Below are 17,352 nucleotides of genomic sequence, written 5' to 3' on the forward strand. Positions count from 1 at the left end.
TGGGGGGGGAGGAGGAGCATTTCACATCGGCGCCAAACTCCCCACCACACTCCCCACCTGCCGCGAAGATGTCAAAGAAATCCCGGAAAAAGGCGGTGAGCGAGGCGAGGAAGGCGGAGAGGGCCGCAGGGGACACACAGGGGAACGGAAGGGAGGCGTTAAAGAGGGCCAGGGTGCAGGGGTCGAAGGAGGTAGGGGAGGAGGAGGTAGAGGGGGTGGAGGAGGGGGTGGAGGTGTTGAAGGGGGAGTCTCAGAATGGAGGGGGAGGAGGGGAGGGGGTGGTTGAGGGTGGGGGAGGTATGGAGGTGGGGGTGGAGGGTAACAAAGGGAGGGGGGACGGTGGGGATGTTGGGGACTTTGTGGGGCAGGGAGAGGTGGTGACAGATATTTCACTTGGGGAAGAGTTGGTAATCCCAATTGCCTTGGACTTATCCCCAGACCCCTCGGACAGTGAAGTGGAGGGGATTGGGGATTGGGCAGAATCGCCCGAGCCAGAAGAGTTGTCGGGTGGGTCGGGAATGCTATTTGGTCCAACCACTGGAATCCCTCATGACGGGAGAGTTTAAAGTGGGGTCCTTTAACGTGAGGGGACTGAGAAACAATGTAAAGAGAAGGGGGGTGTTTGATTTTGTGGGGCAACAAAAATTTATGATTTGTTTTTTGCAGGAAGTGCACCTGAAGGACCGGGGAGATGTGGTGGCTTTTAGCAGGGAATGGGTTTGGGGGGAATCTGTTTGGAGTGTTGGGGGGGTGCATTCTTCTGGGGTGGGGATTTTGTTTGGGAGCAGGGAGGTGAGGGTGGAAGAGGTTTTTGTGATTGTGCAGGGGAGGGTGGTGGGGGCGGACATAGATTACAGGGGGTGGAAGTTAAGGGTTTTTGGGGTCTATGGTCCGCAGGGGGTGGTGGAGAGGGGGGAATGTTTTGATGTCTTGATCCCATTTCTTATGACGAATAGACCGATTATTGTGGGGGGGGATTTCAATTGTGAGTTGGGGGGAGGGGGGGACACAAGTGTGAGAAAGCTGGAGTCCATGCTTAGACTATTCAAGTTGGTGGATGGGGGGAGGGTTGTCGCCCCTCGAATGGATGGTCCCACATGGCGAAACTCACAGGGGGTGTCCAGGAGACTGGACTACATTTTGTTTTCGGAATCCTTGAGTCTGTTGTCGGGCAGGGTCCTTCCGACCTTTTTCTCCGACCATGATGGGGTGCTGTTCTGTGTCCGGGCTGATGGGCCGGTCTTTGGTCCGGGATACTGGAGGTTCAACTCCAGTGTCTTGGAACAGGATGAGTTCGTGGCCAGTTTTGTTGCTTTCTTCCGGGGCCTGGAAGGGATCAGGGAGCTTTGTTTGGGTGTGATTGACTGGTAGGAAGTAGCCAAGGAGCGGATCAGAGAGTTTACGGTTAGGTACTGTAGAAGGAAGGCGCGGGAGGCGAGGAGGGAGGTGTTTCGTCTTCAACGTCTTCTCGAGCTCGAGTACGCTTTCGGAAACGAAAGTGGCACTGTAGACCAGCGGGCTTGTGACTCCCTTAAAGCGAAGCTTAGGGACGTCTATGAACGTAGGGCTCGTGGGTATCTGATGCGGACACGTCACGACTTCCTGGAGAAGGACGAGACGGTTTCCGCAGCCTTTTTCAGCTCTGTACGGGCGGCGAGGGTTAAACATGTACTCATGGGGGTTAGAGATGAGCAGGGTAGAGTTGTGACGGGGGTGGATGAGATGGTGCGTGTCGCCACTCACCACTACCGATCCGTTTTCGTTGAAAAAGAGATAGACGTAGGGGGAGGGGAGGTGATGTTGGATTTCCTAACCCGGCGGGTGCCGCTTGACATAGCGCAAGCTATGGAGGCCCCGCTCACTCTCGCAGAGCTTGAGAGTGCCCTTCGAAGAATGGCAAGGCGGAAGGTGCCTGGCATCGATGGGCTGCCGGCTGAGTTTTACCTCAAGTTTTGGGGGATACTTGGTCCGGTGGTTCTTGAGGTGTTATCCGAAGTAGTCCGCACAGGGGTTATGGGAGGGTCTTTGGCTAAGGGGGTGATTTCACTTCTCTTTAAGAAGGGGGATGCCTCCGACTTGCGGAACTGGCGGCCATTGACCATGCTGTGTGTTGACTACAAACTACAAGCAAAGGTCCTTGCGGACAGGCTAGGCACAGCGCTCTCTTACGTCGTCCATGTGGATCAGACGTGTGGAGTGGCGGGGCGTTCCTTGAGGTGGAATCTCCTCCTCATCAGGGACGTCATCGCTTGGACGGAAGACAGGCACCTGCCACTAATGGTGGTTGGTCTCGACCAGGCAAAGGCGTTTGATAGGGTTCACTTGGGCTTTTTGTTTCGCGTTTTGGATAGGCTAGGGTTTGGTAGGGTTTTTGTTGGGTGGCTGCGTACATTGTACGCAGCAGCGGGGAGCACTGTTTCTGTTAATGGTAACCTTGGAGATTTCTTCAGGTTGCACGCAGGGGTGAGACAGGGGTGTCCGCTCTCGCCTCTTCTCTATATCCTTTATATGGAGCCCCTGGCTGAAGCCATTAGGGCTGACGCTGGTGTGTTAGGGATCCTGGTACCAGGCAGTGGAGGCCTGAGGGTCAAGCTTACCCAGTACGCAGATGACACCACCCTGCTACTGGAACGCAACGCTTGCTTAACCCGATCCTTGGAGATTTTCCAGGAATTTGGCCGGGCGTCTGGTGCAGATCTCAATCTCGCCAAGTCCTCGGTCAAGTTCTTTGGGCGCTGGAAAGGAAGGACGGAGGTACCAGGGGGGCTGTCTCTCTGCGAAGGGCCCCTGAGGATCTTGGGGGTTGACTTTGAGGCAGCCCAGAACGCCATGGCCAACTGGACCAGGCGGATGTTGGCAGTCCAGAGGAAGCTAGGTCTCTGGAAGACAAGGTCACTGACCATGATTGGGAAGGTCCTTGTTCTGAAGGTCGACGTGTTGCCGTCTCTCCTGTACTTGGCCTATGTGTACCCATTGCCGGCCAGCATGCGGAGGTCCCTCGTCCGTCTCATATTTGACTTCCTGTGGGGAGGTCGGTATGAGTACGTGGCGAGGGCCCGGATGCTGGCAGGCATTGGGGAGGGTGGGAGAGATGTGCCACACCTCCCGCTGAAACTGGACTGTATTTTCATTTCTTTTTTACTTAGGGAACTGGCCGCTCCGGTGGTTCATCCATCAGGCTATTTCATGCGTCTGTTCTTCACTAACCAGGCAAGGCCCCTGATGGTCTGGAACAACCTGACCCCCCGGGTGGAGAAACTACCGCCGCATTACCAACATGCGGCGAGGTGGCTACGGGCTCATCCTGTAGCCTTGGACCGGGCCATTGGCCTGGAGCAGAGGGTACTCTGGTCGGAGGTAAGGTCGGAGGTGGCGGAGCCTCCCGTGGTTGGCATTGTCGTATCTGATGAGGCATTAGACCGCGTGTTAGCAGGCTTTAGATGTAATAATATGGAGGAGAAGAGAAGCAGACAGACGTCAGGGTTTCCAGGTTCTAGAATCTCCAGTGTGTTTATTCAGCATCAAACAGCAAACAGCATAACAGAGAACCAGAGAGCCAGGGCAGAGCCCTGACTCGACACAGCCTTACGTCGTGTGGGCCAGTACTAGTCTAATCATTTTAGAGACACTGTTTTTATACACTGTAGGTAGGTGACATTACAATAACAGACATGTGGGGTGGGGGTCCATGAGAACAACAGCTGAAGATCAAGGAAAGGCTGTTGATTTCATTTGCAAGTGACTGGAGGAAGGGAGTGAAGTCTCTCAGTTTAACAATAGAAGATGTAAATCGCCCTTCACACCTAGCCAGGCTAGGCTGTCTCCTAAACAACAGGTCACTGAATGGCCCAAAGGTGCAGACAGTCTGTCTACAACACATTCATGATCAAGGAAAGGCTGTTGATTTCATTTGCAAGTGACTGGAGGAAGGGAGTGAAGTCTCTCAGTTTAACAATAGAAGATGTAAATCGCCCTTCACACCTAGCCAGGCTAGGCTGTCTCCTAAACAACAGGTCACTGAATGGCCCAAAGGTGCAGACAGTCTGTCTACAACACATTCATGATTCTCTTACTTTAGTAAACTAACCTAGTATCATTTCTTTATATGTTTTAAATTGCACACTGTTCAGATACCACACAACTATTCCCCCCACGGAAGAATTTAACTTCTTCCGCAACCAGGTATATTAAATAGAACAGTTTGCAAGAGAAAACATCAAAAAACAACATCCTGCTACACCCCCCAAGACCAATCAATGGCTGAAACTTAAACAAAGGACATTTAGGAAGAATTAACATCAAACATCACATCAGACAAAACAACTTAGATACAAGCATCAAAATTACATAATGGTCATACAGTGATTTACCTTAAATTTCAAAATAAAAATAAACAAACTGTTTCACAAAATAAGAAAGAATATCAATATTTAGTAACGGATCGGCTAACATTGGACGCGTGCGTCATGGATCACATGACTTTCGACTGACACCGAAGGCAAAGGCTGGAACTATTTAAAAATAAAACAAGCTTAAAAATAAAACAACTCAGAAAACCTTATTCACAGAAAATACATCAATACGGTGCTGAACTTTCTCTTTCTCGAAAATAAAAACACCAGTCAAAATGCATTCTCATTCCCTAATCAGTGCGCAGGTCTCTCTGTTTACTTAAACCCTAGGATAAAATATTACACAGCAAACAAACTTTGAGAGCTGACAGAATACAATTGAAATATAAATCACACTAAAGATGCACTTCTCCCTACCATTGTCCCCCCACGCCGAGCACCAAACTTGTAACCAAAGATAGAACCTTTCGAGTACTCCTATTAACTACACATGATAACTCAACGGAGATGCCTACATTGATAACAGAAGAAAGTGTTTCTTCAATGAAATAATAAAACAAAAAGTAAACTCACATTAAATACAAGCGACCAGAGAGTGTAACAACTAAAATCCTCACTTCACACTTTTACGCACGGCAACAAAAATAAACGCTCCGTGGCTTAAATCACTTTATCACTAAAATACAACCTCTTGTCCCGAATGTTCAGTGTTCCCTCTGATAATGCTGCTGTTGTCGCCTCCAGCTCAATGTCCACGCACCCAGCAGAAAAGCTGAGCGCAGTTCCAGGTGATATCATCGTTCCAGCCAAAAGATAGCCTCCATGCTCACCACCTCCCCCCACGGACAACTTCGACAGAAAGTTTTCCGCACCGCCGTCACCACAGCCAAGCGCTCCGCAGAGAAGAGTAGGTAGTTGAGTAGCCATCGGAGACCTGGTCACGAGCGGCCGCGCAGTCATCACAACGTCGCCGTCGCAAGGCATTCATCGTAGGTCGCCCTGAAGTCTCCATGGTCAGCTCCGCGGTGGTCCTCCTCGCCGTAGGAAGACATCCACGGGTCCGATCCTCCTCCAGGCCCGCTCCTGCGGCCACCTCAAAATACACAGGTTCTTCTCTAAAGCGCCTCCGGAAAGGAAAGCAACAATAGCCGCTGGTTCGCCAAATGTCGTATCTGATGAGGCATTAGACCGCGTGTTAGCAGGCTTTAGATGTAATAATATGGAGGAGAAGAGAAGCAGACAGACGTCAGGGTTTCCAGGTTCTAGAATCTCCAGTGTGTTTATTCAGCATCAAACAGCAAACAGCATAACAGAGAACCAGAGAGCCAGGGCAGAGCCCTGACTCCACACAGCCTTACGTCGTGTGGGCCAGTACTAGTCTAATCATTTTAGAGACACTGTTTTTATACACTGTAGGTAGGTGACATTACAATAACAGACATGTGGGGTGGGGGTCCATGAGAACAACAGCTGAAGATCAAGGAAAGACTGTTGATTTAATTTGCAAGTGACTGGAGGAAGGGAGTGAAGTCTCTCAGTTTAACAATAGAAGATGTAAATCGCCCTTCACACCTAGCCAGGCTAGGCTGTCTCCTAAACAACAGGTCACTGAATGGCCCAAAGGTGCAGACAGTCTGTCTACAACACATTCATGATTCTCTTACTTTAGTAAACTAACCTAGTATCATTTCTTTATATGTTTTAAATTGCACACTGTTCAGATACCACAGCATCCCTGCTGCAGTGTGGTTGGGGGTGCAGCCGCGGGGCCTAGACAACTGGCTCAAGGATTTTAATTGGCTGGTACTGCACCGATGTCTGCCGGTGCGGGACAAAATGTACCGGCATGGCATCGCAAGGTCTCCTGGATGCCCCCGGGCGGCATGTGCGGCCGGGGAGACAGTGAGGCACGTCATGTGGGACTGTCCTTTCGCAGGGGCGATGTGGGAGAGGGCAGGGGAATTGTTGAGGAGGGTAGATAGGGGTTTTGTGTTGGATTGGGGCAAGGTGGAGAGGGGTCTGGGGGCGGTGGTCAGGAGCAAGAGGGAGAGATTCCTGATCATGCTGATCATTAGCCTATGTAAGAGGGGCCTGTGGCTAAGTAGGCAGGAGTGCGTGCAGCACAATAGGGATGGGGGGGTGGAAGAGGTGGTGAGTAGGGTGGAGGAAGACCTGGTTGGTCGAATTAAGTGGGAGGTGGAGAAGTGGGGGCATCATGCCGCGTTGGAAAGGTGGAAGGGTGGGCTGGGGCTGGTTTGAGAGCCAGGGGTTTTGGGGTTTGGAAAAGAGGAATTTTTTTGATGTGATGATTTTTTTGAAGGTTGTGGCATGGGGATTGATTATGTTTTGGGGTATGTGGAAAAGGGAAAAGGTGAAAGAAAAGTAAAATGTTTGTAACATAATGTAATATTTCTGAAGTTTACAATAAAAAATAAATAAAAATAAAAAAAATCTGTTCTTATCAGTTTAATATCTGATATGTCCCCTATATGGGGACTACATATTAAACGGATTTTTGAACTCGGGAGTTGAAACAGGGGCTTGCTCCGTTCACTCCACGCATTGACCCGGCACTGCAGTGCCGCCGGGAACGGTGCACCTCCTATCCCCTTGTTGAAAGAACACGTGAGTAAATAACCACACTTTGCTCCTGGTATAGAGCCTAGACCCAATACTGTTTGATATCAAACCGTCAGAGAGTTGACAACATCCTCCACTAGAACACCTCGTCTAAACGCTCTGTAATCATTCCTGCGCAGCGGCAGTATCTTAGCCTATGAGGTTTAACCGAGGCAAGATTATTGCTAGTTGAAAACTTTACCCAATACCCCGCCGATGACGACTTGAAATATAGTCGGCAAAGGCAATTTTTGACGGTCTTTACGGAGACTCACTTTAATGTTAAATAAAAATAATGCGATAAATAGCTTGGGCTGGATTAACAGGTGGGTGACACATTGTTTTTCAAAGTGTTTCTAAAGTACAGGATGCCACTTCCAAAAAAAAAAAAGGTGAGATCACCAGATGCACATAAGAGCACTAACTTTGTGAACATTTGAACGAGGCCTACTCCCCTTATTTCTAATATGATGAATAACCTGACTCACAGAGGGGGGGGATATTGGGGTGCATTTCTCCTTTCCGACATGTCGCCTTTCCGACGTTGACGAACCCTATACCTAACCCTAACCCTAACCATAACCGCACGCGGAAGCCACTAGTCGGAGTGGTGAGATGTCGGAATGGAAGGAGCACCCCGGGATATTGCCATGTTGCCAGAAAGCTAAGAGCGTGCGCCGCTGAATGGTTGAACGGCGTGGCTGGCGCCTTTGCCGGCCACGGCGGTGAAAGGTCAGAATTACTCGGGTCTCTCTTCATGACGAATAAGCCTTTCGCCTTTTACTAAAGACTTCCGTGGAGAGGGACATTCATGAGTTATGCATATTTTTGGAGGGTCTTGCCCTTTGGACAAGGCCAACTCAGCTGTTGAAGGAAATGACAAGGAGAGCAGTGGTATGCGGGCATGTTTGAGGTCAAGGTAGGCGTGAGCGCATTTGTGACACTCTGTGGCCTTAACGTCTCGTTGTAGCTACTTTACAGTAGCTGACAAAGTATGATTTGCCGCAGGAAGGCAAGCAGGGAAGATATCAGATCTACGAGCCACGCCCACAGCTTCAAACCACACTTATGTCTATGAAATGAATTCAAGGACCCCAACGGAAACAAGTCCGCAAGGACTTTTTTGATCGGACCTTTTAGACAAAAGTATTATAAATGTGACTGTGTCGTTTTACATTCTTTTGCCTAATAAAATTTTTTATCAATCAATCAAACACCCCTGGGTGATAGGCCACGCCCGCAGCTGTAAACCACGCCCCCAAGCCGATAGGCCACGCCCACCACTGTAAACCACGCCCCCAAGCCGATAAGCCACGCCCACAGCTTCATGAGGCCAAAAGGAGGGGACTAGTGGGTGTCAGGCCGGGTGAGGATGGAATCAGCGGAGATTGCGATCGTTCAGGCAGTCAGTTAAGGGGTTATCGCTTCTCGGCCTTTTGGCTAAGATCAAGTATATCTGGGGTCAAGCGGTGTATGGTGGCACAGATATAGGAGACTTAGCTTGAAACCGAGAGGCCAAGACGAGGAGGAGATCGGCTGGTTTTGACTACTGAGAAAGATGGCGACGCTCCTGAAAGAGCCGATGAAGGACACGCTGCGTTTCGCATGGAGGAAGAAGGATGGACCGACGACCCCCAGGGTGCTTTTTGCAAAAAGCGTTTTGATGGAGTGCCTGGGACTGAAGGTGGACGAGATCCTGTGTCTGCAGGACAATCCACGAGAGGGATCCTTCGACGTGACCTTTCACACTTTGGAGAAGATGGAAAGGATGATCGAGGAATGCGAGAAAAAAAAGGGTGAGGAACCTTTGTCACAGTATCTGATTCAAGACCTGAGCAGAATGGATTACAGAATGATAACGGTTCACATGTATAATCCACATGTTCCGGAAAATGACATTGTTGCCTTTTTGGAGAACTATGGGGAGGTTTTGGCCCCCCCTTTGAAACAAAGAGACATTTTGGGTCTCTGGACTGGGAGGACCCAGATCCCAGTGAGGTTGAGAAAGGAGAAAAAAGGTTATGAAAGTTTGGTGCACCCCCCTGCTCTGTTTTCCATCGGAGCAGATAGGGGGTACTGTTTTTATGCAAGGCAGCCCCCTTTCTGCAAAAAGTGCAGAGTGGGGGGGCACACAGAGAGAAACTGTACAAAAAAAGACGGTCCCTTACCTAAGGCCTGCCACATATGTGGGTCCACAGACCACCTGCTCAAAGACTGCCCTGAGAGGGGTGGAGCAGGTGGTGGTGGGCCTGGGAAAGGAGGAGAAATGGAGACTAGGACGGCTGGGCCTTCCTCCCAAGCGGGAGGGGGAGGCCTGAAACGCCCGACACCGACACCGATGACACCACCAACGAGTGCGGAGAAGGAAGCCCAAGCGAAGGCTTCTGCATCATCTGGAGCAGAGAAGGAGGGAGAACAGAGTGACTCCCAGGCATCTAAGACCAGAAGATTGGAGACAACCCTGGAGGTGGTCCTTCCACTGACGCAGGGAGGAGAAAAGGTGACTGGTGGGAAGGGGGCGAAACGCCTGGGGTTTGACACGGGCCGGCCCTCCAACCTTTTCGGGCCTGCCTCACCTGAGGATCCGGTGTCCACTCCACCAGGCCCCCCCCCCATCCCTCCGGGTGTGGAGGGAGGACGAAAGGGAAAAAATAAAAATGAGGAAAAAGGGGCATCATCGGCGGCCTCTCCGGAGACCTCAGTAGAGGTCCCATCAGAGACCTCATCGGAGGTCCAATCGGAGGCCTCACCGGACGCCTCACCGGAGGCCGCTTTAAAGCCCTCAAAAAAGACACAAAGTAATAGACGTTGCCCTTATTGTGGCGAATGGACGCATGATGAACTAGACTGTCCGAGGTATCCCTGCGAATTATGTAACCACTTTCCCTATCCTCACCTGCTGGAGGAGTGCCCCAACAAAGCAGCAGGGGGTCAGCTGATGAGAGCACTGTTCATAATGGATGATGGGAGTGAAAAGATTATGCTAAGTTACCAACCGCCAGAGTAGGCGGACTGAATTTATGACACACATTTACGACCTGAAAATGTTGTGAAAAAGTTTTTTGGTTTACTTGCTTTGTTGTCTATGAGTAACAGTTTATGTACTGGCCTTTTCTTTTGTTGAGGACCAGAAAAAAGAAAAAAGAAAAAAAGAAAAAGTGGGTAAAAAAAGGAAGGGAAAAAAATAAAATAAAAAATTAGGAAAGAATTGAAAGATATGAATTTGTGCTCTTTGTTTATTGACTGCTTAGTTTTATGCATTGCGAGTTTGTTTGTATTTATGTCATGTTCTTTGAACTGATTGTTATTACTTGTTTTTTTTGTTTGGGGACCGTGCATGCGGTTACTCCAGATGCACAGCCTAAACTGTTTTTTTTCAAGAAAACTTTAGAATTTTTTTTGTTTTGATATGTCATATATTCCATTCTATGAATGTACGTATTGTAAAATGACTGATATTGATTCAATAAAAATTTTCGAAAGAAAGAAAAAAATCGGTTCTTATCAGTGAGGGAGGAGCGAAGGAGGAGACCTATTCTGGACGCTTTTTCATGATGGCGATGACGGAGGGAGAAGTGCCAAGGGCAGGACTAAGGACAACCATCCGTTTCAAATGGAGAGGACACTCAGGACAGGAGGAGTTGAAGCAGAGGGGAGCTTTCGGCAAGACTATGCTGGTGAATATGCTAAAATTGGATATAGCTGATGTTTTCTGCGTGCAGAGTAATGCTCAGGAGCGTAGTTTTGATACTACCTTTAGCTCCCAAACCATAGCAGAGACAGTGCTCAAAGAATGCTGGAAGAGAGCAGGGAAAAAAACCTTTTCAAATTTTGACTTTGTGGAGTTAGACCGTCGCAACTTTAGGGTTGTGACGGTCCACATGTACAACCCATATGTCTCAGCAGAGGAGATAAAAGTTTTCTTGTCAAGCTACGGAGAGGTTATATCCTCTCCGAGGAAAGAGCTCGATGAAAATGGTTTCTGGACAGGGAGGACACGCTTCCAGGTGCTCTTGAACACAGACCCAGATGGTGCTGATGGGCTGGCCCACCCCCCTGCATTTTTTAACATCGGGGCAGATAGGGGATACTGTTTTTACACAAAACAGCCCCCTTTCTGCCGCAGGTGCAGGAGGCATGGGCACACAGACGGGACATGTGGACGGCCGGTGTGTCGTTTCTGCAAGGATCCAGGCCACGAGGCAAAAGACTGTCCCACACCGAAGGCATGCCACCGGTGTGGTCGGACCGACCACCTCTTCCGGGACTGCCCAGGGAGGAAGGAGAAGTCATACGCCGAGGCGGCTGGGATGGAGAGCAGTGGAGGCAGCAGCACCAGCAGCAGGCCAGGCAGTGGAGGAGAGACAGGGTCTCCTCCTCTGGCAAGAAAAAAAAAAGCAGAAGGATGTGGTAACAACAGCGGCCGCTGGTGGGGAGCAGAAGCAGCAGCAGAAGGCAATGGCCGAGGTGACCAGGGACGCAACAGCTCCACCTGGTGGGGTGACCGAGGTGCAGCCTCAGGCACCGTCTGATGGACAGGGCAGTGGTGTTTCCCTGGGTGGGTCTGGAAAAGGAGAAAGTATGGAGACTGGTGAGACTGAAACTTCCTCCTTAGCCATGGGGGGAGGCCTAAAACGCCCGACACCGACACCGGATACACCACCAACAAGGGTGGAAGAAAAGGAGGCCACAGCGAAGGCGGCGGCAGCTCCTGGAGCAGAGAAGGAAGGGGAACAGAGAGACTCCCAGGCCTCAAAGACTAGAAGACTGGAGACAACAAGGGAAGGCCCCCTGGAGGAGGCCCTTCCGTTTCCAAAGGAAGGAGAGAGGGTGACTGGGGGTAGGGTGGTGACGGGCCTGAGCTACGCCTCGGGCCAACCACTCGACCTCTTCAGTCCGCCCTCACCTTAGGCCGTGGGCCAAGTGCCTCTATCTCCTTTAGTTTTTGAGTTGGTTGATCCCCATCAAGAGCCTGGCTAATTTTTTAGTATTGTGTAGATTAGTTGTTTATGAACACATTATCAAATGTTTCCATCCTGAAAAGTTGCGCCAGAATAATAAAACTTAGATATAAAATCACTAAGTAATGTTACTTATTTTCATAAAACTGGCAGCCCACTGTGAAGTATAAACCAATCAAAGCTCGCCTACTGTATCGTGCAATTCAGTTGGCCAATCACGTTCTTCGTACCACTTCCAAAACCGGAACCAGGAAGTACAGATCAGAATGTCAACAAGAAAACAACACGAAAACAACGGAGGTAATATTAGTTTTTTGATGACTGTTGGACATATTCTTATGAAAATGTATACAATGGATGCAGACTACAGAATGAGCCGCGTCGATGATAGCCCATTATAATACTAAGCATTCATAGTTTATCATTATAGCGTTAAAGAAATGTTAGAACGGTTGACGTGCAGACACCAGCTGAAAAGTTTACCATTAGCTATAATTTAGAGAATTATCAACAGCTGCAAATTCTTAAAATATCATTAATCAGTGGTCAATCCGTATGCACCCCTTTAGAGAGCTGGGTTGCTATAATTGGCTCTGCTAGATATTGTTTAATTCGTTTATTGATCCCAAACGATCACGGCTACTCTATTGTATATTCCAGTCGCTGTGCCGTAAGTTTAATTTGGTGTTTTGGGTTGGGTTACTGTTGGTTATTTGTTGTAATTCTCTCTTAAATGTTTGATGCTTAAGTTACGAGTTAAAGTAGTAAGTTGGGTTTGCAAAGTTAGGTTGGTTCGGTCTTCTGTGTTTTTTCTGTCTGCGTTAGGCTGCATTCCTTATTGTGTGGATGTTAGCATGTTCCTCTTTATTTCTTGTTTAAGTGTTTATATGTGCGTATGTGCACAATACTCATATTTGTGAGGTGTTTTATATGGTTACTTTAAATGGTGTAATCTCGCCATTTTCTGTTTGTGCACAACTGCGCATTCACCACGCCCCAAGTTAATTTGCTTGTGCATATAGTTAATATGAAAAGGCTGTTCCTGCTGCCTCCATGCCATGATGGCTATGACCTTACTGTATATTGTCGGCTACCTTTTGCTTTTCATATTAAGAGCTTCTAAACATCGATACAAAAACTACACGTTAGTGAAAACGGTATAACCGAATCTACACCACACCAGATGCAAATATTGTAGTTAATAAAAAATGGCTGCGAATGCTTAAGATACTATAAGCAGTGACCAATAAATATGCACCCCTTTAGAGATGGCTTGCTATGATTGGCTCTAATACACATTGTTCGCCATCTGTATCTTTCATTTCTGTGACTGTCCATGATATTTGATCTTTTTGCAGATCAGGCATGCAACAGGCAGGAGGTGGGAAGCTCTCTTTGGGAGTCCAGGGTCATCTGATGAAGAGCGCAGAACACAAACTTTGGATGCCGTGACATCACAGACATCATCTGGCTGTGGTTCTTCTACACATGGTAATAATGGGATGGGTCATTAACAAAGAATGCATTGATACAGTTACAGTATGAAAGGTGATTGTAACACAGTATTGACTTAAACAAATCTGAGCCCACAAGTATTTGAACAGAACATCTGAGAGTAACATTCTATAAACCTAATTAGTTATGATGTTTATTCTTTAGTGACTATGGATGTCTGTGTGTTTCAGGCTCTGGAGTTGAAGTCGCAGAGGAGCAAGCGGCGACACATGGATCTGTGAAACTATTGTGATGGTGGATGGTGGATGAAGAGAAGCTGACATCAGCAGCAGCGGCCTGGAGAGCACTGCATAGGCTGTGTTTCCCAGAGGGTGGAATTCCCCTGTTCATTTCCCATTTTACATGGATTCATTTGATTGCTATATGGCCAAGCCAGGGGTCATTGCCATGCTGGCTTGTGGTGGACATGGACATAACATCTTTTGGAAAATTATATTACCAGAAACACACAAATCGAACTAAAAACTCAGAGTGCACAAATGGAACCAAATAAACCCTATGGTTCCATTTGTGCACACTCTGAGTCATGGGGGTCCTTGGAAAATAAAAACATTAGAGAACCACTGTACCAGTGGACTCTTAATGTGTCATAGTAAATAAGTGACATGCATATTCTGAGGAAAACCCGGGGACTGAGACATTCAGTCTTATGATCAAAATAATGTATTTAAAAAATGTAATACAAATCAAAAATTTGCCACAGACAAGGCCAAGTCTATCCACGGACACATTTGTCCGTGTACGGACACATTGATGACCCCTGGGCCAAGCTTTTGGTCTTTAGTTGTATTTATATGAAATGTTGCAATTGCTTTTTCTGCGATTGCACTGTTAAGGTTCACCCATTGCTTCATGTGTTCCCGGTTCAAATCTGCAGCCGAGCCTATAAGTATCAACCAAAGCTATTGGGAAATTAACCACAAAAGTAAACGGGTATGCCACCTTCTGCAAACCTACAGTTATGCACAGAGCCTATTCACTGACACATCGACCAGCTGCAGTTATGGACTGATCTGACATCCACTCAGGTGGAGAAAACATATATCAGGTCTTTGAGGTTGCTCAGATATTAATGAGTGAGGCCACGTCATCTTATTTACACAGTTTGCAGTGTGATACTAGTAACTTTGAATAAAGCACTCTAAAATGATTTTGTCATAAATACTGGCCAATATACTCTGCACTGTTGAATTCTGTGTATTTTGCCCCTGTTTAATGTCCAGCTTTTCAGAACAAATCTTTGATAGAAGTGTTTAAATATATGCATCCAATTTACAATGTTTAATTCAGCTTGAATGGTATTGTGTGAGGTACATTTAATGCATTTATACAAACTTTCATTTTCTTTGGCTGCTTTCTCTTTCCTCCTACGTGCCCTTTCAATGTGATCCTTATTGGTGAAGAGCATGTAATATTTTCTGTGGTATCCCACATTGCTAGGGACATCTTGGTCTTCATTTATATTAAAAGTTGTTACAGATTTTTCTGCAATAACACTTTCTGCAGTGTTGAGGTTCACCCATTGCTGAGCACATTGCACAAATCTTAACCAACTTATCTGAAAATGTGATGATTGGGGTTTTTGCATCAGATGCAACATGCATACAGCAAGTCATCATGCCACGCGCTGCTTGCATACACGCACGGGCTGGATCACCAGATCGGATGTTTACTAATTTGTTGGTGAGTGTGTTCCGTGTGGACAGCACACAGGTTGGTTTGATTGATTGATGTACTTTATTTAGTAAGACATGAGAACAACAGTACATGGAAGTACAAATTCACAATACAAGGTCTACTAAACTGGAAGACTCATTAAGCACTGAGCTTGTTTAAGATGAGATCCCCATGCACACAAATCATGATGACATAAGAGACAGACAGATATACACACTACTACACAGAAAGTCATACAATCAGCTTACTGGTGTAGTATCGTTTCAAACATAAGCATGGTGTTCGATATAAGTAATTTCATTTCATATTGTGATACAATAATAGGTGATTCTGAGTTTGCAGTTGGCAGTGCTTGAAGGTGAAAATAACTGGGGACATCCCCCATCTGTTATGCAGGCTGAGCTGAGATGCGATCAATTTGCATTCCCTAAAGTTCTGGCCATTGTGTTAGAAGCCTAGGTGTGGTGAGAAAATGGAATACATAAGTGGGGGTCCGTGAAAGTACAGAGACACCTCTTGATTTGATTAACCAAAGAAACGTGTGTTTACCTACAGGAAAGAGACCTATTGTCCTATTGTATACAGAATGTTTGAAGCTGGCTGGAGTCCAACAGAGCATTCTTTTGTTTTGGTTCGAGCTGATTACAGTACTATTGTCTTTATGCAAGGGAGAGGGCTAAGGTGAATGCAGCTGTGCTTTCTATCTCTCTCTCCAGAAGATCTCTGTCTCTAGAAAGACATGCAGACTCAGATTGAAGTCTTGTAAATATTCTGATTTCACACTGAATGCTTATTTTGTAGTAAATACACAAGAGTGAACCTTGGTGAAAAGTGGTTGGAGGAGAAACCAGCTAACTGTACGTAACTTCTCTTCTTGAATCTAAGGAATAAGGTCAAGCTATTTAATCATCTCTTTCTGTCTAAATCACTCATACAAGGTGAATGTATAATGTGTGTGGTCTTAATATAAAGCTTAAGAGATGTTGAACAAGAATGACTAAACCAGCCTTTGTGTAATAGTAAAGCTTGATAATTGGAAATAAGTTTGTTACACTGTAAGGACAATGCTAATGTTATACCAGGCTGTGGGCGGGGACTCGAGCCACGACTCCCCAGTATCATGTATTGTGTTGAGATTGGCTGACAAAGGGAGTAAGGGCGGGACTTAACTCTTTGACCCTCCCATGTGAGCCAGATTTGGGACAGTATATATGCGTTGTTTGAATGTGATAACTGTGCGCTGCTGAATCAGACCTTAAACCCGGCAGTCTGCCTGTTGGGTGGAATAAAGATGATACCTAACTGAAATCCTTGGACTGGACTTCCCTTCTTGAACCTTTAACCAGGAGACTAATTCAGCCACTCTCTCGACCAGAATATACATCAGAATGGCGGTTGTCGGCAGTCGTTTTACTATTTTTTCCTTCTTTTTGAAGGGAAGAATATGCGAAAGGACCTTGTTTGTTTGTTTTGGTTTTGGAAGTGATGGGCTGGTTTCCTGGCGGGGGTGGTTTTTGGGGAATCCAGGTTAAGGTAAGTGTTTTTGTGGCACAAATAGCTTCTAGGGACCGTTAAAGGCCTGGGAGCTAAAAATTCTATTCATACCTATTGTAAACAATATAATAGGCCTTCGGGTTCCAGCACCATTTGACTTGTGAGCTAAAGGACAAGAAGTCAAAAAGGAGCTTATTTCAAATTGGTTTTGGAACCAATAATAATAGTGTTAGAGAATTTTGCGCCTCTTGAAATGTTCCAGGGTCGATTAATTTAGGGGCAAAAAGCAGGAGCAAAAAAAGCTCACTTTACTCGCCTTTGGAAACCTTTCACAGGAGTGTTAAATTGTTTGCATATTTTTTAATGTAAGTCGTCTATCCCTATGATAATTAACTATACTCCAGGGCAGCCGAGCACAAAAAGTACAGTTTACAATAAGTGTTGGCGCTAGGGTAAATGTTTATGTAATTGTACAATTTGAACGCCTCTTCTAGTTCCTCCACACTCGTTTGAACTGGGAGCCAAAAGACAAAGGAAGTCAAAAACAGGCTTGTTTCAAATCGGGTTTGGAGCAAATGGAGGGGGTGTTTGAATTTATAACAATGTAATAGGACTTCATATTACCAAACGTTTGATTTAGGAACTCTTATTTCGAATCGGTTTGGTGACCAACAATAATAAGTAACATTGTGATACACATTTAGAACAATATAGTATAAATTCACCTTCCAAGA

This window comes from Gymnoscopelus braueri, assembly GCF_963280865.1.
Source record: "Gymnoscopelus braueri genome assembly, chromosome: 21".
NCBI lineage: Eukaryota > Metazoa > Chordata > Actinopteri > Myctophiformes > Myctophidae > Gymnoscopelus > Gymnoscopelus braueri.